Genomic DNA, 22,223 nt, shown 5'->3' with positions numbered 1-22,223 from the left:
GGAGAAGCCATAGAGGGGGAAAGCCAAGCTGTGGAGGTGATCGAAGAGGCTGAACCTGTGTTGGAACAAGTCGACGAAGGTCAAGACACTAGCGAGACCGAAGTCGTCTCAGGAGAAGATAGTAACTGGGAAACGGAATCGGAAACTGAACAAGCTGAGAGTGACCAAGAGACTGGTCCAAGGACAAGGAGCAGAAGAACAAGGAGTGAAGAAGCCAGTTGGCCGGAGAGAAAGAAAAGGCCAAGCTCGGAAGAAAAGCAAGAAAGAACTCTTGTCCCGATCGCTGAAGAATCGGATCAGGAGGAAGAAACGACTGACTCAGGAACGGAGAGTCCACGAAGGTCGAGAAGGGTACGTGTGCCCTGCAGAAGGTACGCCACCCCAGAGTGGACTTATCTAGCAGATGTCTTGGGGACAGAAATCTGGGAGAGTGAAGAGTGTGAAAGTAATCGATCTCGATCCATTTGTGGCAGTGGAGATATGGATGTTGACGCCTGGACTCGAGACTGAGGGATTACTGACTTTCACACTTCCCATACCCCCATATTTGAGTCGGATCAAAGATTTAGTGTTGAACAGATTACAATTTCCAACCTTTGGTCATCAAATATCAGAGGAAGAAGACAAAGTCATTCGTTTTGAATTATTGGAACTAGTTGCAAGAGCTGCAGGTACGAGAATAATTGTCGATGCTTAAAGACTTTTGTATATAAGCTGTAAAGAAGAAGATAACCTAGCGCCGAGTGGAAAGAAGAATAAAATTAGGGATTACATTTAGAGGACGGAGAAGGGTTAGGGTTGTCTGTTGTTAAAAATAAAGAGACATTGTTGCGAAAAAGAGACTTTGTTGATAAAAAGAACACTGAGACAAACTGAGAAGAAAACAAGGCAAACTAAGGACTGAACTGTGAAACTTTTTCGCAAAAGAAAGAGTCACGTTGTTTTGACAACATGGAGAACGGCAACCCAAACAGAAAAGCTAGATGTATAGTAGGTACACTTATAGCGATAGTGATATTTCTCATAATTACAGTAGTAACCATATCATATATAATAGGACATGAAAACGATAAAGAAATAGCAGATGCAAAATTCGTAACAACTTTGAAACCTGTTCTTGTGGGAAAGAAGGAGGAGAGCAATGTTATTCGTGAAAAGGCGTTACTAGCAGATGAAACTCGTAGATTGCATGTAGACGAGTCACAGGGAAACTTTAGGTCAAACGCATATGCCAAATTATTGTACGAATATATCGATGCCATGGAGGCCAAAGATTGCTACGTCTGTATGCAATTACCGGCTTCTGTAGACGAGGGCATTAGATATCATCATCTCCCATTGACTTATGGGATAACATGTAGCTTACTGCTTAGTATATTTTATGGTAGAGAAGGATTTGAGTACTACTTTTCAAATTATGATTCGGTACTGCCTGAAGTTCCGAATTATAAGCAAATGAATAAGTGGGACTATTACAAAAAGGAGGATAGACTAGCAAAGTTCTTCCTTCCTTGGGATACGTTAGATACATCATACGCACGCAGAAATAATCTGACTTGCAAAGTGTCAGAGGTAGAAAAGAAGTTTATAGGACAAGTAGATGATCGATACAGAAGGCAGAAGATTCTAAAAATGTCAGGACAGTGGAAAACTGATTGGACCGAAGAAGAGAAGGCACATAAAAAGAAAGGTAGCAATGGTCCAATAGCATTGGATAGAACGCAGAAGGGAAAGTTATGTTTAACTCGAAGCAAGACATATTATGAGAGTGTATTTGTAGGTGAAGTAAATTGCGAACATGCTTTTAGACTAGAGTATTATACGAAGGATTTCATGAAGGAAATGCAAGTGATTCCTAATGTATATTTTGTATGTGGGAGAAATGCCTATGTAAAACTGCCTGACAATTGGTATGGTTCGTGTTACTTGGCAATTGTCTTCCCCAAAATATATCATGCAAAGGATTTAGCGATAATAGAAAGAAAGGCTTCGACAAGAATGAAAAGGGAAGTAGGAGATGCAGAAATAGTAGGAGACGTATTTGGAGCGATGTTTCCTATGTTAGGTTTAATACTTAACGATGTTGAGATCAGGAGACTAGCTACAGTCGTAGATAGATTATCTGCAAGTACTGCAAGGTCATTAATGTTAATAGAAGGTGAGATGCAATCGATCAGAGCAATGGTTCTTCAGAATCGACTTGCTCTTGATGTGATATTAGCAAAAGAAGGCGGAGTTTGTAAATCTTTGAAGGTTCAGGAATGTTGTACTTATATTCCTGATAATTCAAAACCACTTGAGAAGGTTATAAGAAACATTACACAGATTCATCAAGAAATAGAAGATTTGACAAAAATAAATGTTTGGGAAAAAGTAGGTAATGGAGTAGGAAAAGTTGGGAGTTGGTTTGCTAACCTTGGTAAAAGTATAGTATGGTACATATTAAAACCTGTATTAATAGTATTAATTTGTATAATCACATTGTTAGGATTTGTGAAACTATATAAATGGTATAAGACGAACCGGTTACAAAGATCTATGAAAGAACAAGAAAGGAGATTAACTGTTTTACAAGATCAACAGTATAAAAGTTTGAGAGCACTTGAAATGATGAAAAGAGGAAATGATGTAACTAGTTCTGTATAAAAGGTGTTATTCAAATTGCTTTTAGTGATGACTCCTAAAAGTCATCAAAGGGGGGAACTGAGAGAGCGCAATTTGAACAGAAAGTATATCGTAGCCATATTTAGACGTATATGTTATAAACGTAGGAATGAAATGTATATCGTAATGTGAAGCTGATGACTATAGCATAAAGTCAATTAAAGTGATATTATGGTATAGGAAACGTAAATGTATTTACACGTTAAACATGTATTAGATTTAGAAGGCCGTTTACGTAGTGGACTAATGTAGTAATGTGTAGAAATGCTTACGAACAGAAGAACGTACAAGGTAGAGTTCATATACGCGTGTAGTTTTAAATGCAGAAACGGCGAGAAATGTAACATGGAGAAACGTGTAGAGAGCGTACACATAACGATGTAACTAATGAGAATATAAAGTTATGTTCCATGTATAGGGTTTATATTCTATGTATGGGATTATATTTGGTGTGAACTTTATATTCTATGTATTAGGGTTTATATTCTACGAAATTGTATTTTAGCTAAGATGTATTCACACATGAACGAAGTATTTGCTAAAAGCGTTCATATTTAAATGTATGCTAAAGGTTATACTGTGTAGAAGAAGTTGTAGGAATGCTAGAAGAGTTTAGGTCATTTGTGATTATAACCTGAATGACAAAGGGTTCGCAGGAGTGTAGTCCATGTATGTAATTTAGTGGGCTCACAGGAGTCGTGAATAGTCTTCACATGAAGGTGCGAGCCGAAGAGTCTAGCATTTGTTAGATTTAAAGTGACAAATGTCGAACGAAGTTTATTGCCTAAACATGAGAGGAGGCGATTGGAATTTGAGCTTTGTTTTGAATGACCATTCACAGGACCTAGAAGGGTCAAAACCACCGTTATAATGTTAAGGTCTTGTTTAAGGTTATTTGACTTTGGATGAAAGTGTCAACTAAAAGTCGCCAACGAGAAGATGAAGATGACATCTAAGGAGAAGGGTCAACCTAACGGACGACGCAAGGAGATGAAGCAATGGAAAGAGCCAGAAACTGACATCATCGGGGAAAGTCCGAGGTGGGCGTCAAGGGGCGTTCCACCCACACTGTGATTGTGTATTTTAGGGACAGCACCCCGGGGAGAAGTAGCGAAGAGCTCAGAGAGAGAGAACAGCGAGAGGCAAGTTAGAAGGGTAGATGCCTTGAGCAGATGCGCTGAGAGAGATCAGAGCGCAAGGGAGCAGTAGGCCGAGGACCCTTAGAAGAGCGGATGGGTAGGCAGAGAGGGTACTGCTTCTTAAACTTAAGTTACCTTTAGAGGTTAAGAGAGTTTGAACTTCTTTGGAAGTCAAACTGCTGACACCTTTTTAGGGTACCAAGGAACTTGCGAAATAGGGATGTCACCTAGTATAGAGTAGGGACAGATTTAACTTGATTATTTTCTCTTTCGATAGATGACGCAAAGGAACCACTTCACATCGAAGCTTTAAATTGCTGATTAAGGAACTGATTTTGTATTCTTTGTATACCTTGAGATTTACCTTGGGAAGATTGTATTTGCATTCAAATTTGACTTTTATATAAAAACCTTAAAACTTTATCAGTTGTAAGTGGTTCTTCAGAGTGGCGTCAGTTAATGAGGTTTAACTAAACCAATGTGGGAGTTGTCTTTTACTCAATGACAGATATTAGCGGTCCAAAATCACGAATGAGATAAATTATTAATTCGATCATAAATTGATACCAAAATCTCATTCCCCGCACATATTTCCTCCTGTAGATGTTGCTGGCAAAGCGCACAGTGCTGCTACATTCTTCTATATTTTTGCCTGGCTTCTCTGTTCAGGAGAAAAACTTTACTTTTGACGAAAATATTTACATTCCCTCATCACCCTTTCCTGATCATCATCCCATCTTACATTAACCTACATGTCGTCGTCTTCTAGACCCGTTCCCTGTCCCAGGTTCTAGTATAACATTCCCCTTCCTTCTACCTGCAAATTGTTCTTGAACCTAGCCAGCGTCCGCTTTGCACAAACAGATCCCAACTTAGAGCCTCCATATACATTTTGTGATCCTCCTTCCAACAATCTCACTGCATCAATAGTTCCACGTGATTTTGTAAAAACATTGAGACTGACACTAGTGACTGCATCTTTTTAAGTGACTAATCAGATCCAAGAAAGAATCAAAACAAAAAATATATCCAGCTTTATCAAGACAGATTTGGAATGACTAGTTCCCAATATTCAGTTCCTAATGTTCACAAAATCAGATAAATATGCCAAAACAAGAAAAGCAGCCACATAATCATGAAATACCAAACACTCAATATTTTAATGGTTTCAGGAGTGCAATATACTGCTCCAACAGCTCACCAGTTTTTAAGATTCCCCAGAGTATATGATCTCAGGTAAATCTAGTTTCAGAACATTTCATTTTTTTCAAAAATGTACAAAAGGAAAGTTGATTAGTCCATCTACTAGATTTCAATTATTAGATCCAGAACGCAATGTTTATACTAAAATGGCTGCTAAGGTTGCAAGTAATCCTTATTTATATTTTATCCACTGGTCCGTCCTTCGTCATCCCAGTTGTCATCTTCAAGACTTAACTTGCAGGCAGACAGACAGACATTGCTGGAACGGAGCTCTGCAGAAGCACGGGACAAAGAGGCACCTGCACCCGCACCTGGACTCCGGTAGAGAACTTGCCAGTTCCTGTGCCATCAACCCCCAGTGCATGGAGACCCTCAGGGGTGATTAGCTGCACTTTATGAATCCTGTCTGATTGATTGAGTGAGGCATTCTTCATGTCTGGTTTCCTACAGTTGCTTACGGTGAGGAAAGCACACTCACTTTGTACATGTAAGCATTCAACTACACTGCCACAGATGGACTCTTGAGAGAGTCCATCACCCCATCATCCCCAATGATCCTTTTAGTACGTCACTGATGATGGCACAGTATTGGTAGTATCACACGTGCTATTGCATGAGCTGAGCCAAAAATAATCCTGCAAACAATACACAGTCTGTTGGAACCCTCAGCACAGCTATTCTCACACCACTAAACCTGGCCAGTACACATGGTGCCAAAACTATCCGCTCATACTGCCACTTACATGGTTTCTTTGCCACCATCTGTTAGCCTGGCACTCGTGATTCAAGGCCATGTAAAAGTAGGAATGCTCACTAAGGTAACCGCCTGGAAATGTGCTTCTGTAGTTTTCCTCAGCTGTGTCCATTTGGCTCCTTAACACCAATGAAGAGATGGCAACACATAAATCATAGCAAAATATAGAATGTGATTTATTCTTCATACAGAAGAACCAAATGCTCTCTACAAAACCAGCCCAGTATAATTGAGCCAACAGACCCATCTCTAAGCAGTTTCTTCGACCAAGCACATCCAAAATACCCTAAAACACAATTCAGAGGCAACAAAACAGGATACACATGCAAAATTGGTACATAGATCTTCAAGAGGAAGTGAGTCAAAAAATATTTGTGATTGATTCTGTGATTCTTTAATCAATTGTTTCTTCACCAGATATAGATAAGTACAGCCAACGCGTTTCGCCCAGTTACAGACTTCCTCAGGGCTGCAAACATACATGAACAACATACTCTAAAAAGTTCTCATTACAAAGATACAATACATACAGTTATATTTACAATATAAGACAGCATATAAATATAACAAGCATTTGCAATGCAATAGGTCTCGCATTCTCGTGAGTTTGAGCTATTGACATTGTAAATGACAATGCTTTTTATTTATGTTTTGGTTTTTAAAACATAAATAAAAGGCATTGTCATTTACAATGCCAATACCTTAAACTCCCGTAAATGCGAGACCTATTGCATTGCAAATGTTTGTTTTTCCTATCTTTCTCTTCCCTTTTCCATTGTTCCTAGTCGAGGTCTGGTATGGGCTCAGGGGCTTATGTTTATATCAACAGAGTGCTGGTGGGGCCTACTTGCAACCAGTGGCTAAATTTAAGCGTGGAGTACATCCCTTTGTCTCCTGGCACCGCCTTCTGCCCAAGGACTTCACGTGTTTTATGTTATAGCCTATGTACTATGCCCTGCCACCCAGTCACGGAGCTGTCTGGGTGGTGAAGCATACTATATGAGTTCATTGTTCTTGATTCTGTTTATCAGTAGACTGTTCCCCTCTCTGCTCGTGCAAACATGTTCTTACTTGGCCTCTGGGATTTTAGGTCTCCATTAATCGCATGGCAGGAAGAATGGCCTCTTAAACTCCAGCCCTTTTGAGCGAGAAATCCTGTCTCTTACCTGAAAGCATTTTAATATTCTTGTTCAAACTAGCTGTGCACAATCTCGGTGAACGGCTGCACTTCACTTCACACATCACACAGCATCCAGGACACATTGTTGGTATATCTGCCCCCTGATGCCAACCCTGGTGTTGGAACCATAGTATGTGTTGCTTTTTAACTTCGATTCTAGTAGTGCCATGCCATGCAGAAATTGGTCATGCTCTAGTGAATTGTGCTGTGCATGCCACTCTGTGCTCCAGAACCAGATCCTCCTGGTATGTTGTAAAACAACTTAGGCTGGCGCTCTGCTTCTGAAGACTCTTCACTAGAGCATCCCACTGCTCAAAAGCAGTATGACAGCAGGATATCTTCCAGGCAGAAAACCTCATACATGTTTGTGAAGAGACACAGGTGAATGGTCGAATAGGTCAAATATATAATTAACGAATCTCCTATCCAAATAATCTCAGTGGGTGAAGTGTATGACCATGCTGTGGAGGTGTTTGGAGGGAGGCATGAGCAGCAGTCTTCAGGAGAGCATACTGTCCACTATGCATCATTGGCGAGGCCTTGTCTAGTTCCAGGCCTGATCTGCAGTATTGATGGTCTCATACAGACTTTTCTGTGGTTCCTATAACCTCGTGTGATATATTGTTTTCAATTCTTCAAGTGAATTATATATATTAGTACCCTTTCTAGATGTCTGTTCTTGACAATTGCTCAGTTCTGGAGTGTGCACCTGGTCAATATTTACCTGTATTTGCTCAATGCGTTGCGACTACCTCAAGAATCTTTTTTTCAATTCAGGTGGCCTTGTAAGGATACCTTAAATTAGTTCACATGATAATGTCCGATATATTGTACCAGTTTCATGGCAACACGTCTGGTGAAAATGGATAGAGAATTCCAAAGCGTGACTGTGATCGAAGGTGTACCCCAGCCATGGTCATGCTGGAGCCATTGAAGGCTTATTTCAGTACGAACTACCAGGTTTTACTATTTTAGGGAAATACACGTGACTGGGACTTTAAGAGTAGCATACATTTATTCCAGGCTATGGATGTTGTGTAGTAGATCGCACATCTCCCAGCTCTTGTGTTCTTTATGGAAGGTACATTGAGAGTATAGACAGAAGCTGGCACAGCCAGTGACTGGGAATATACCATGCAGATCACGACTGGATGAAAGGACGATATGATGTGGGGTGTAGAGACTTCTGAAGATGTGCTTGAAGGCCAGAAGCTAATGAAGGACTTAAAATGCAGCAACAAGGCGGACCTTCAGAGAAGAATTCTTACTAGCATACCTTTAGAATTCGTTAGGGACTGTAAATCAGATATTTGTGGTGTTGTGCGCAAAGAGGTCACTCCTGTAAGAGCAGAGTAATGCGTAGGAGGGCACCTTTGCTCAGACTAGGGCCCTGTAGGTCAGTGTGCATGGAGCGAGAGTATAGCCCTAAGTGCAAGGGCAGAAGGATTTTAGTTTTGAATGAAAACCAGTGTGTTACAGACTTGGGGTCTATACCCGACTGTGCTCTATGAACAGAGTAACCTTAAGTGGGACAGGCATGGACAAGGGTTCCATAGGTACCTGTGCCATAGGACTCCATCGGTATCGCACCTTCGCTTTTGCCCTTCTCGGATTGAAGGCTGCATTTCCAGAAGAGGAGAGAGGGGAACTGAATGACGATGGTCTAATTCAGGGGTGCCCAATTACCCATCCCCGTTAGGGCAGTGATGGGAATGTAAATGGTGTCTAAAGTCCAAGCCTGGCAGCAGGGTTTCTCTGCTCTGAAGCGGTGGGATGGGGTTAGGCGCACAGAGCGGGGTGAACAGCAGTCTGGAGTGAGATAATTCAAGTCTGTATAAAATTGACTGTAAAAGGAAACGCGGAGAGGGCAGATTTCACAGCTGAAAAAGCAGTTAGCGAAAGTTGTACTAGATGCGGCTTGTGTTATTTAAAAAATTCATGTTTACACAATCCATATTTATTCTATAGGTCTGAAAATGTTACTAATTGCCCCTCATCACACAAATCCCCCATGCGTCGTATTCCTTTTAGGCCCCATCTATTTGAGACTTGATCCCGAAAAATTGTAGGAACCAGGCCAGGAGCTGAAAATGGGGTTTAGGCATTTAAATTTGGGACCCATATCTTACATTTGACTTGTTTCCAGACTGAATAAGCTGCCTTAAGTATCTTAAATTTATTTTATTTTTTTAATAACTATGTTCAATTACATTAACTAGGTACTCATTGGTCTCGTCCCCCAACCCAAATTTATATATTGATGGTCTATGACATGGCAAAAGTTCACCCCTATCCCGCCTACCAAGGGGCTGATATATTGTATCATTGCTGCCCAATAATACAACATAAAATATGGAATACGCCAGCTCCCACAATGTCTTGGTTGCACCATCTTCTTGAATGCCCTTCTCTGTCTGTGATACCCCCATAAGGATCTAGAGCAGATCCTCTCTAATTTGTTGAAACAAGACAAAGAGCACTCTAGGAGGATTGTTCTGAACATATATAAGAATTTCGATAAAACCAGCATTTTTAATACGTTACATCTCCCGTGAATGGGTAAATGAAGATGGGCCAAACTCTCCAGTGTTGCATTCACCTTCTCCATCACTGGGTTGATATTCCATCCCGGAATATTTCCAACGGACGTTGTAATTTTAATTCCCAGATATGTGACTTCTGGGACTATTGCCATATTTGCTGGGGGGTTAGCACCTGAATAAAGGATTTGAGTTTTTTCTATATTTAATTTATAACCAGAAAAACACCCAAACTGGCTATCCAATTTCTTATTTGCAGGAAGTGCAATGACAATATCCCTTGTGACAACGACAATGTCGTCGGCATAGGCTAACACTCTATACTCCATATGCCGAATTTGGACTGGTTTTATGTCTGCATGCTGATTTAATTTGTTTAAAAAAAAATCTATATATAATGCAAATTAAAGAGGAGAGCACAGGCACCCTTGCCCTGCGCCCCTGCTGATATTAAATGAACCCGACTCCTGTCCAGAAATTCGTATAGTGGCTTCCGGGCAAATATAAAGTGTCTTGACAGCTTGACAAAACTGGGGGCAGAATCCCTTCAGTAGCAAACACCTACTACATGTATGGCCAGGAAACCCTGTTGAATGCCTTCTCGGCATCCCACAGGATTACCCCTAATGTGGACTCAGTTGCTTGGGCCCAGTCAAGGAGTGATATTACTTGCCTCACGTGATCTGCTGTATCCCTTCCTGGGATAAACCCATGCTGAAAATTAGAGACTAAAGCGGAAATAACTAATCCTAAACGCTGAGCAGTAATCTTAGAATAAATCTTGCTACCAGAATTGATTAATGAGATTGGTCTATATGATGATGGAAGTAAATCAGCCTCATCCTTTTTTTTAAAACCAATAATAATGGTTTTTCGCCAGGAGTCTCCAAATCCGTAGTTTTGTTGTTCGGCATGGGTCTGGAAATGAACAACAGTTTGTAAAGATCCCGTTAATTGAAAAAATGAAGAGAAGAACACCAATTGGTCAATTCTATTTACAATTAGTAGAAACATTTCCTGATGATTTAGATTATTGTAAAATGAAATGGGAAAGAAAATTGGGAGTAGAGGATGCTAATATAAAATAATCTCTTGAGCTTGCTAATCAAGTTCTGATGTCAGGGAGAACCCGCAGTTAACATTATATGGCCCTGTATGGCTTATATTACACACCAAGGAAGTTCTCTGAATCAGGGACAACTGTTGGAGTCAAATGCAATAGATGTGGCGTATATGCAGCAGACTCAATACATATGTTTTTTTCATGTCCAAAGTTAGGGGAATTTTTTAGGGAAATTGAGTTGTTCTTGGGAATAATAATAGGATCCCCTGTGACAATAACGGGAGAACTAGTTTTAATAGGGGTAGGGTCGGACAGTGTGGCAAATACAATACCTAGAGCTATAACCTCTTTTTTTATTTATAAGTATGGAGGTGGCATGTGCTTGTATCACTAATGATTGGATTAGTTCTGATCCACCCAGTTTCATGAATTGTCGTTCAAGGCTGTTAGCAATGTATAATTTAGAGCTATCAATTTATAAAACTAAAGGTAGAAGGAAAAGAGCAAAGGGATTGAAGATTTGGTCTCCAATATTTGAATGGATTTAGATTAATGTGTGGGTTTTTGTGCTATTTGGGGCTAGTTATCAATTGAAGTGAGAAGTTCGTATTTATATCGAGATGTCATATTGGAAACTCTGTCCACCTATATTTCCGATAATGTTGCTTTCTTTTTATCTGTCTTATGTGTGCTGTTTATGAAAACTTATTTAATTTTTTTGTCTGAATTGTATTATAACTGTTTGTTGCCATCAGTATAAGCTTTGCCTTGCAAAAAAGGGGTAAAAACTTCAATAAAAAATAAAAGATGCGACTTGTGTTAGCCGGGAGTGAGCAGCCGAAGAATGAACAGACTGCAGAAAGGAAATGTGTCAGCCAGGTAGTGGAAAAAGCAGAGTGGTGCAGAAGAGATAGCATTCTCCATGTGCAGTGGGGGTAATGTGAGGCGATTGAGCTCTCTTACTGGCGCAAGAGACTGCTGAGTCACTGATCCTGGATGTGTTGATGGAACAGGAGATTTCATGTAAAACAAGCAAAACAAACCAATGGTGGGCGCACCACAGAGGAGCAGGGCCGAGAATCGAAAGTAGTGGTGCGCACGCACCACAGGGGAGCGAGGGAGCGTGGCAGCGAGGCGAACGCGCGCTGCCGTGCGTGCTGATACGGACAGGAATGGACGTTGCAAAGGCGGGACATGCATCTGTCTTTGCCCAATTGTGTGCCTTTTAAAAATAAAAAATAAAACACGCTAAAGCCAATGATTGGCCTGCCGCCGAAAGCAAAACCACACGCACGAGCGTGTGGTCTGCTTTCAGCACCGCATACAAGAAGTAACGCGCTGCGCAAGCAGTGCTGCGTGCTGCAGCGCTAGGCGCGAAACCTGAAAACTAGTGTCTGTAAACTCTCATTAAAAATTACTTTTTAAGCAACATGACCCACAATCCATTATACGATTGTTCAAGGTCAAAAAGCTCCATAAGACGCTATATTCCACATCACTATTAGACACTTCTTAGGCTAGAGACTCTTCATAACATTAATCATACAATAAGATAGACAGTAATGCAAAAAATTATCACATAAACTTATGTACCAATATAACATACAAAAAAACTAAATATGTTTTGAAAAACAACCAATTAGCCACCAATGAGAATACGTGCCCAGAGAAATGAAGACAAAACAGCAAAAAAACTACAAAAGCATAAAGCACAAAATATTAATAGCACCTTATAATTCCAATGCCTTATATGAAAACATGTACGTACCACAGGACTGGATACCAGGATTTCCATATTCACAACTGGGATCCAGACCTTGTGGTACTCATTAATGTTAATGTCCAATGTGCACCAAAGTTAAGATCCATAGGGGAAAAAAAGAAAGAAGAAAACACCATAACAGACAACCTACTATCAAAGAAATACACAATTGAGAACAGATATAGGTGTAGTGAATGTCCATCGTTAATCCCTTCCCCATTATACATGATGTGATGTTAAGTTGTAAGTACAGTAATTTATAAATGCCACTAAAACTGCCTGAAGCTTATCAAAAACAAGCGTCTAACCAGACACAGTTTAAAGTAGACATGTCATAATGAGTGGCACATCAGTATTCCACGAGGGCTCTAAGAAACAAGGCAAATATGTCATGGATCAGCACACGGGCCTTAATCATACCAGGTTAAGACCTATTCTGTACATTTATTTTGTCGGACAGTCATGAGACCAATAAGGCCATACCAATAAACATAAACATGATATTCATTCTTATACGTCCCAGGCACTCCTAGACCTAAGATATACACAAGAGGAAGAGGGTAACCCCACAGATAAAATGAAACAAGAATACATGATAGCAGCAGTGAGGTCGAAATTCTGTCAGCTGCTGGTAAGCAAACAGACAAGATTTTATGCCACTGTCATGGGAAAAGACATCCATCCATATGGCACTAAGCGTAAACAGAACAATATAAACATGCCTCATGTTTAAATCTAGCATTAAAGATGCTCAATCTTTAAATTGCCAGACTCACTCTTACATATTGGTGTATTCATCTCATTTTCAAATGATTCAAACATGTGTAAGTAAAAGGGGGGAGGGACAGCAAAACCTCTCTTTCATGTACCACTCTGGAAGTAACCGTAAATCGAAACCAACCACTTCATACAGTAGTGGTCCTATGTTATAAGTCAAAGGGCAAGAGCCTGCTAACCAGGCATTAAGTGTGCAATTTGTAACCAGTCTGGGAAGAAGAGTGATATAAACCTTGGTGTTAATATTTGGCAGTTTCTTACACCTTTCAAAAATAGCAAATTTCCCACACATGATGGCAAACATCAAAACGGGAGTCATGTTGAAACAAATTTTGTGTTGTCAAGACAACCCCATTTTGTGTTGTGACCCTGTATCAATCCAATCTGGGTAAGTAAATACATGCTTATAAAGTACGTATTGGAGACCACCAATTTTTGTCCTTTATGTTTCTTTATGTTTCTAACAAGGACACTCCCCTTCCTTTCTTGTAATCCTACATCAGTTAGTGGATGCTGCTCTCAGCAGGCCAACCTATATTCACAAACACCAGTCTCCTTCCTGGTTTCTCCATACACATACGTTCTATAATGAAGCATTTTAATCTCCAACTGTAGTATGTTGAACTGTAAGTCACGTAGATGAAACCGAACCCCAGAAGATACATGTAGAGTGTTGAGAAAAACAGAAACAGGGGAGCCATGGAAGGGCTGTAATAAAACGCCAAACCAGCCCCAAACACCAAGAAGTACATTCAATAAATTTAGTAAGGCAGAGATTGGGGGATGCCGAATTCATCCTTATAGGACATGATGTAATTCTGGATCTAAATTTAGTCCCTTACTCACAGCTCTTAATTCACAAATCCACTTGGCTTACATCTGACGTAGGTACAGTTTTCTGTCTCCTCCTCATCAGTCAGGGAGGGCTACATCTATTGCCTGAAACTTAAAATTGTCTCTCTTGGCACCAACAATGCATTGATGTGAAACAATAAGTAAGAGGAATCATGATTAACACAAGCCCTACAATGTTATTGAATGCTGGTTCTTAGTTGGCAAGTGGAACTTCCTGCCTAGATCCACTCACAGACACAGATGATAACACACATAACAAAACAAGATTGGCAGTTAATAAACTGTCTGATGCTCTGTCTATTTTTGGTGTTATATTCAAAATTCTTTGTTCTGTTTAGGTACAAATGACAGATATTGCATTCTTAACAGGTATAAAAACCTGGACACTTTAGGACTGGGTAATGTATAGCTCGGGCTATCAACCTCTCTAATGGCTTTGCTTCTTCAATATGTTGCAGATGGTTTGTCAGGAAGTATAGCCCCAACTCCAGGGACAATTTTTAACAGAGGCCAGGGTCTGTTCAGGTTTTTAAACACCTTCTGATTCAGTCTGGAATTTGTGGTGATGAGTGAAAAATGTTCCACTGATTTTCCAGCTCGTTTTTTTTAGTATCGCTTCTGTTGATTCTCCTAGCCCTGCTAGCTGCTTGTTACAAAACTGTTTCCTTATAGCCCTAGTTTTAATTCTAGAGATAGTTTGGTTAGTATGCAGTTCAAACTGCACATCATCACTGCAGTTCCTCCGCATTGCAGGAAAGTTTGTGACTGACATGTTGTCCATGTATGTTTGCAGCCCTGAGGAAGCCTGTACCTGGGCGAAACAAGTTGGCTGTATTTACCTACATCTATTGAAGAAGCAAATTATTAAAGAATCACAAAATCAACCAAAAAGTGTTTTAGACTCACTTCCTCTTGATGATCTATGTACCAATTTTGGATATGTATCCTGTTTTGTTGCCTCTTGATTGTGTTTTAATGTATTTAATTAATGGACAATTGGTAGCTGGCCATCAGAGGTGGACGACAGTTGCTTGTATCATAAACAATAAGAACACTTCTGCTAGTGCAGCAAATGGGTCCCCTAGCTGCCAATACTTGTTCAACGTCCAAAATACCAGCTCTCTTATCTTCAATTAGTCAAAAATCCTTAGGCTGACTAATAGTAGAAAGAAGCATTAACAATCTTTTCTTGTTACCCTGAGGATCCACGCTTGCTGAACTGGTTCTACTACTCAAACCTGGTCATGGGGCACTTAAAATCCCTGCTGAGGTCTCCATTGCTTGCTGCCCACATCAACAGTTACGTTTTACTAACCTTTGAACTATGAAGTTTGGGTTGACCCACGCCAGGAGTCAAAGCTTTGCCATGCAGGTTGCACTCAAATTTCAGTAGCAGGCAAATTACCCCCTGGAATTCTTTATGCATGGTAGAGCTTGAACAACCACTGCAAAGAACAAGAAGAGCCACCTTTGCTGGAGAAGGGAACATCGATGAAAATAAATACTTGGTTAATCGTTAGGCCCACCCTGCTTAGACCCTGGGGTCGGGTAACAAAGTAGATGTCTTTCCAGGAGTAGATACCTTTCCAGCGTGAACTGGTTAGCAGGTGCCCTCTCCCTTCCTACTGCAGAGTCAATAAACCAACTGGCGACAAATCACCTATGAGGGCGGAGCAAACAAGGGCAGAAGGAGCGTGCAAACGGTGAGGGAAAAGGTCAAGTTAACTTGTAGAGCGCTGTTTTGCAAACTTCAACCCAAATGATTAAAGTTTTGCTTGGGCGCTTTCACAACAAAAGTTGGCATCTATTTACTTAACAATATAAATGCTAAATTGTATAGTTTCACAATTGTACCTAACTGGTAACCCACAGGACCTGGTGTGAGTCCAGGAGTGGGTGCACTGAAAAACCAGCGGGTATCCCTGGTGAGCACGGGCATGCATGGTTTGGGGGTAACTGAAGGGGTGCAAGTACTTTGAGGGGATCACCAGACCAGCACCGGACTGTCTTTTATCACTGAACAATGCAGGCAGCATTTTACGAATAAGTTGCACATGAAGGGGTGGTTTGCTTTCTCATCTGCTCCTCCCAGTGGCTTCCTGTGTGCATGAGTGGTCAGTTCTCGTGCAATCACATGTGAGAACAGGCCCGTCTCTAGCAGGGGCCGGGTAGGCCAGGCCCACCCAAACAGGAGCCTGGCCCACCCAAACATGAGCTTTGGCCCTCGCAGTGACGGCGCAAAGGCCAATACAAAATGGTATCTTTAATTTAAAAAGTTACTCCTAACGTTGTTTTCCCTCCTATTCTGGGAGTTGCGTGATTGGGCCTGGTCTCTTTCTCACAGCCATCCCCAATCACCCGACTCCTTTTAGAAAGGTGGGCTGCGTCTTGCAGGAACAATAGGGGCATGGCGAAGGGAGCATATTGTTTATTTAGCACCGAGTAACTTTTGCTTAGCTTCCTGCTGCGTGGATATTTCCTTTTCTGTTCAGTACTGGAGAAAAGAAGTTTGTTTATTCCTATTCACTTTTCTTGACTCCTGTAGCTGCATATCAGATCAGGCTGTGACAAACACTTTGACTAAGGGAGTAGGTAAGAGAATGTAATACTATTTGTTTATATTTTTTATCTGCCCAGGCCCAGCAAGGCACATACTTTGTGTATGCTTCTTTTAAATTGTTTTTTATCATTGCATGGATGTAAGACAACAATAACATTGTCAAGATAACTGGTAATTATTGATCCTGCTGGAGAGCAATTATTTACCTGTTGGTAGTTTTGAAATGCAGATAATCTGTATTTTATGTGGATAGCTCAGGGGGTTACTGCCTTTGTCACAGAGATTCTTGTGTTACCTGCAGTTCAGATGTTACATTCCTAACATAGGATAGTGACCTATGAACTGTCATCAAAGAACTGCCTACGAAAATGTATGGTATAGTTAGAAGTTCACTTTTTTGTGTTACTATATAGTTAGAACTTCTCAGTTCTTTCATTATTTAAATGTTACTAAAAAGAGTTTGGGCCGATATACATTTGTATTAGTAAAGCCAACCCCCAACCACTGTGGTATACTTTAAATCCTGAGTTTGCACTTCCCCAGCCCAATCCCCCTTAAAATATACTGCCCACCAGTGTGGATGATGTGTAATTCCTACACTTTGTAGTCCTCATTGGCTATACGGCATTCCCTATAGACTGATTTACATACTTGTATGATTCATTGTCGCTGTATAATGTGTGCGTGCTGTAAAGTACTATGACAACCTACACTGACATGAGTAGCGCTATGCAACAAATGGAATGCTAATGAGAGAGTGGGTACAGGGAGATGAAGGGCACTGTTGGTGGGTGGTAGTACTGGTATCTGTGGAGAAAGAGGTCATTGGTGAGGAGCCAAAAAAGACTTTCACACTAGCGCTGAAGCCGGTCCTGTCATGGCCTTTCAGTATTTATTTAATTAGCAGTCAGGTCATTAGGGCAACTGTGGAACATATTATAGTGTGGTCTAATTATATTTACATTTAAGTTTGAAGGTGATTTTACTAATGTTTTTTATGGGAATAATGAAAGTAGACCTGGATGGAGGCTGATATGGAGGTTGATATGGGGCTAGGGCCCAAGATCAGCTCTGAGATAAGGTGCACAGGAGAGGGGTGGTAGAAAAGTGGATAATCGGGCCTGGAAGTACTTGTTTTGAAGACTGGCCTGTTGGAATTTGAGGGTTTGCACTTAGATCCAGACATTGCTCTTACTTTCAAATAACTTCCCACATGCTCTGTATATACACAGAATCAATCCGTTGTATCATGGTTAGTGTTTGCAATTAGATATGATGAAATGTAGGGCTTTTAGGCTACCACAAGAAGCGACAAATTGGGCCCGCAGTGGCCCACCCAAATGCATCCTTTGGCTCACCCCCCCAAAAAAATGCTGGTGCCGGGCCTGTGTGAGAATAATAAAAACTAGGATAAGAAAAAGAATACATTTACAATAACAACAACACTGATAGCGACGCTAAGGCTACCACTACACTACCAATGAGAGTGGTGGTGATGATGGAGGCCATAATCCAGTGAGGTGATAATCAATTAATTACATCTGCAATGCCGACGTGCGACCTGTCCCTGACCTAGACACACAGCATCCATGACTATCGCCTGTATTTTCACGGAAGCCCAGGTCAGAGACAAGGAGATGCATTTCCGGCGATCATGTTGTGGTAAGCTAAGAGAACCAACTGGAAGAGGCAGCCACGCTCCTGTTCACAACAAACAAGCACAGCGCCCATGCACGCTGCCGATTACACACACTCTTGAACATAACCTCAGCTCGATTGCTTAATCCGCAGCTGCTGTGCGTTGTATGTGTTAAGTCAGAGGTCTTCAAACTTTTGTAGGTTGAGCCCCCCCAGCTGAATTTTTTTAGATGCTGGGCCCCCCCACCATCTGACAAAAATGTGTGGAATCTGGGACACTACATAATCGACTGCCACGCGCATATCACGAGCCATATCCATCAAATAATGTTCTACACAACCAGAATGTTTAGTAAACTACAGGTTTGTGAGTGGGTGTGGTGAAATGACAGAGGCTTACTATACAGTTCAAAATACAATTTTCCAAGATAAAAAGTTGTGCAAATTGTTTTTACTAGGATGCTTTGTTCCACACATGACATAGATTAATAATAACACCACCAACATAAATGTGACGGGTGTGCATGTTTTTTACCACAGACGGTCACTCTGTGGATGGATATTTGCTACTGCCATCCTCAGCTTGTGCTCCACATCTAGTCTTAAACGGTATTCAGTATACTGCAGGCTCATGGTTGCCCCATACCTGTAACCTCCAATATTCCAAGCCTATGCATCACAGTGTCATTAACTGTCTAGCAAAGCCTCTTGCTAGGGTCAAATCTGCAAGCGCCGGTTTTCTCCACTCTGCATTTTACTGGCACCTCTGCAGGCACAGTGTCATGGGCCACGTCATGGTGAAGTTACAAGACTAAGGGAAGACACACCAGAAGCAGGTGTGTGAGAGGTCAAACGTGCAGCACTGAGGTATGTTGGTATGGCCCAAAGCAAGGTGGCATCCTTTTCATTTAATGCTCAAAAGGCTTGGCAGTTCTGAGCAGCTCAGAGCTGCAGTGCCTGCATGCCCTCTGTTAGTAAGGACTGCAGTCACGCAGTCTGTCTCCGGCTAATAGTATATGGGTAAACCAAACGGTGAGGGGGAAGAGGGTATGGGTGAGGGTGGTGAACGAATGGACCAGGCAGCAAACATAGCAATAATAACTGAACTAATGCCTGCCTTGAGGCTGGTCGCCTTGCAACTACCTTGTGCCCTGAGCAAGAGCCCCTTCCGGTGCCCCTGCCTTGCTATGGACGCCAGCAGCACTGAATTGAGAGAACACGGAAAGCAGCACTGGAGCCATTCTTGCACATTCAGCGTTTCCCACTCACTGGTAAGGTTGCTAAATACTGCCATACTGGCCATTTGTTCGTGACGATTTAAGGCTTAAGCATGACAAAATTATCAAAAAAGATTGTCTTCATAAAGTCTATACATTTTACAATGGACTTTGCCTTTATTTACTTTTATTAAGAGACAGTTATCTTTAACTTCGCAGCTTTCAGAACACTGCAAAGTATGCAGCGATGAGGGGAAAAATCTCGGCTTTTTGTATGAACCCAGCGCGAGCCAAGAAAATACAATACAGATCTTGCCACTTAACACCAAGTACGATAATGTGGCCCATCCGTAGATGCTTCCTGTTGTGTATTTCATGTGAATTGTAACACTGTGAAACGTGACTTGTTAATCCTAAACACTTTGCATACTGAGATTACTAGTTTTCTCTTTTCCTAGCAGAATGAATGCACATACAATTTCCACAGTACAAAATGCACCTAGTTATGAAAAGCAGATGTTTTTTGATCAATAGGAAGTGCTCTGCAGCAGTTTAAAGATCTTTTTCGAGTTTCTCACAGCTCAAAAGGTTATAATTCGTAATATTTATCCATTCCCATGGACTTCATTGCTTTGTTTTGCTCACGAGGAATTGTCACTTATAGTGGTTGAAATGTCACTCATGACTGCAATGAAATAAAAAAAAATGTCACACATAGCAATCTGAAACCTTGGCAGCTATGTCTTGCGCAGCACATGAAGAAAGGAAAGCCTGTGAGGCGGCGCAGACATGAGGCTTGATTGATCACAAATTTTGAACCGGGAAGGGCTTGAACTGAAATGCTTCAGCTGCGGTGGGAGGCAAGGAGTCTCCTCTGAAACCAAAGGCGAAGGAACAGAACTGTCTTCCTTTGCTTTCGGTTTAACAGGGGCCTCCCGCCGCAGCTCTAACAATTAACCCCCTCCTGGGACGGTGATTAACAGAGAAAAGCATGGGCTGATCGGCCCGATGATTTCCCCTCCCTCCCCTCTACCGGGGTTCTCTAGTGAAAGACAAATGTAAGATTTTCGGGTGGAGTCCGCGCCCCCCCTGGGATGGTGTCGCGCCCCCCTGGGGGGGGGCGCGCCCCACAGTTTGAAGAACTCTGTGTTAAGTGCACCAGAAAATCTATATTCTGGAGGGCAACCCAATGACAAGAGGTAAACAACCAGAGACAAGAGAACAGTCTGCTGGGGGTGCGTGCGTCATTCACGCGCGCGCCTCCCGGGTCTCCCTGCATGTACATCCTGCAGTCTTCATGCTTATCCTAACTCCCTGCGGGTATATCCTGCATCACCCTTGGGCCTGACCTGCACCATCCCCATGTCTACTCTGCACTTCCTGAATATGTATCTTGCAGAGTTCCCATGCCTATCCTTAACCCACCACATACGTGTACACTCCGCGCATGTTTACCCTGCATGTCCACATATCTCTCATGCAGTCACTGCATGTACATCCTGCTCTCTTCTCGTGTTTTGGGGGTTCTGTGTGAGTCTGTCCTGCACCCCCAGGTTGTCAGTCTTATACCTTGTTTATGTCTATCCATCCTCGCTGGTGTATCCGCCAATCACTGCACGGCCATGCTGCAGCTCCTGCATGTCTACCTTGTTTCTCCTGCATGCCTCTCGTTCATGATAATCCTCACCTCATGCATGCGTGGTCTTTTCTGCACCACATGCACGTCTGTCCTATCCCCACTGCTTGTCTGTTATGCGCCGTGTGCACGTGTATCCTGGATCCCTGGCGTGTACTTCCTGCAACACCTACGTGTCTAGACTTCACCCTTGCATCGGCTCCCAGGGTGAACCCTGCTCCCGTGTGTCCATTCCAAATCTGATAGTGCATGTCTCTCGAGTCGCCCTCATCTGGCGGGTGTCCTTGTGTAATAAACCATCTTTAGCACCCTAACAAACCTACAGATGTCCGTATGTTCCCACTCAGCACACCTAAAGCACCCTTCCCCACCCCTGGGTTCATCCTCCTCAGAGAGCCAGCATGTTGACTGCGTGCCTCCACTCCTGCACGGCCACCGGCACTCCCTGCGTACACAGCCAGCCCGAGCCCAGCAACGCCAATAACCACGCTCCACGGTACGCACTCACCTGCTCCCCAGCCCTTGTACACCCAGGATAGCTTGATCCCTGCACAACCACAGACCCGCTTGTATTGTTGCCCGTCCTCCATACTGCACACCCGCTGTGTCTTTCTCACTCACTCCATAACAACCCAACCGCCATCCCTTTCTCTCCCGTTCTGCTCCACGCATCTTTCCTAATTCCACGCGCCTCTGCTCCAGGCAACCCACGCCCCCTAACCTCACCCTCCGCCCTAGACTCATGCCGTAGGCCGCCTTCTCCTCTTGGACGCCCCTGCTTCGCCTCCTCAAGCAGCCGGTCGGACAGACAGACGCATGCATTAAATGCCTCTACACGGGGCGGTCAGCGTGACTCCGCGGGCTTTACCTCGGGGTGCTCGGTGCTCGGATTGCAACGCCGTGCGTACGAGGCAGCGAGGATGCGAGGGACGTGAGAGCCGCAACGAGGGAGGTGGGAGCTACAGGCAGCCTGGCTCTGCGGTTGCCTCCGCCGCTACTGCAGCCCGAGCTTTGTGTGGTGTCTTGCTGCCGCCTAGTGTTGTAGAGTGGGGGCGCTGCTGGACCACAACTCGTGCCTCTTAACTGTCTTATAAAGTGTAAACATTTGGACATAAGACTGTTGGTTGGAGAGAGAATTATTTCAGTCCCTGAAAAGTTTGTCATGACAGTGTGACGTTGCCCCAAGCAAAAGGGTGTCATTTCCGCTGGAATTTTGTCAAAAAGCTAAAAAGTGC

The 22,223-nt window shown here is 42.4% G+C and overlaps 1 protein-coding gene across 2 annotated transcripts in view; it reads right to left on the bottom strand.

The window, feature by feature from the left end:
* Nucleotides 1–21,983, bottom strand: part of TP53BP1 (tumor protein p53 binding protein 1) — a 1,075,988-nt gene extending 1,054,005 nt beyond the window's left edge. Inside the window, exon 1 of one of the 2 annotated variants that reach the window (XM_086958203.1) lies at nt 21,857–21,983. The gene's annotated coding sequence lies outside the window, so the exon portion shown is untranslated. The remainder of the gene's footprint in view (nt 1–21,856) is intronic. The other variant, XM_086958207.1, reaches the window with a different exon arrangement.
* Nucleotides 21,984–22,223: the final 240 nt, after the last annotated feature.

This window comes from Lissotriton vulgaris, chromosome 2_1, assembly GCF_964263255.1.
Source record: "Lissotriton vulgaris chromosome 2_1, aLisVul1.2, whole genome shotgun sequence".
Lineage (NCBI taxonomy): Eukaryota > Metazoa > Chordata > Amphibia > Caudata > Salamandridae > Lissotriton > Lissotriton vulgaris.
This window is presented reverse-complemented; position numbering and strand designations above follow the sequence as displayed.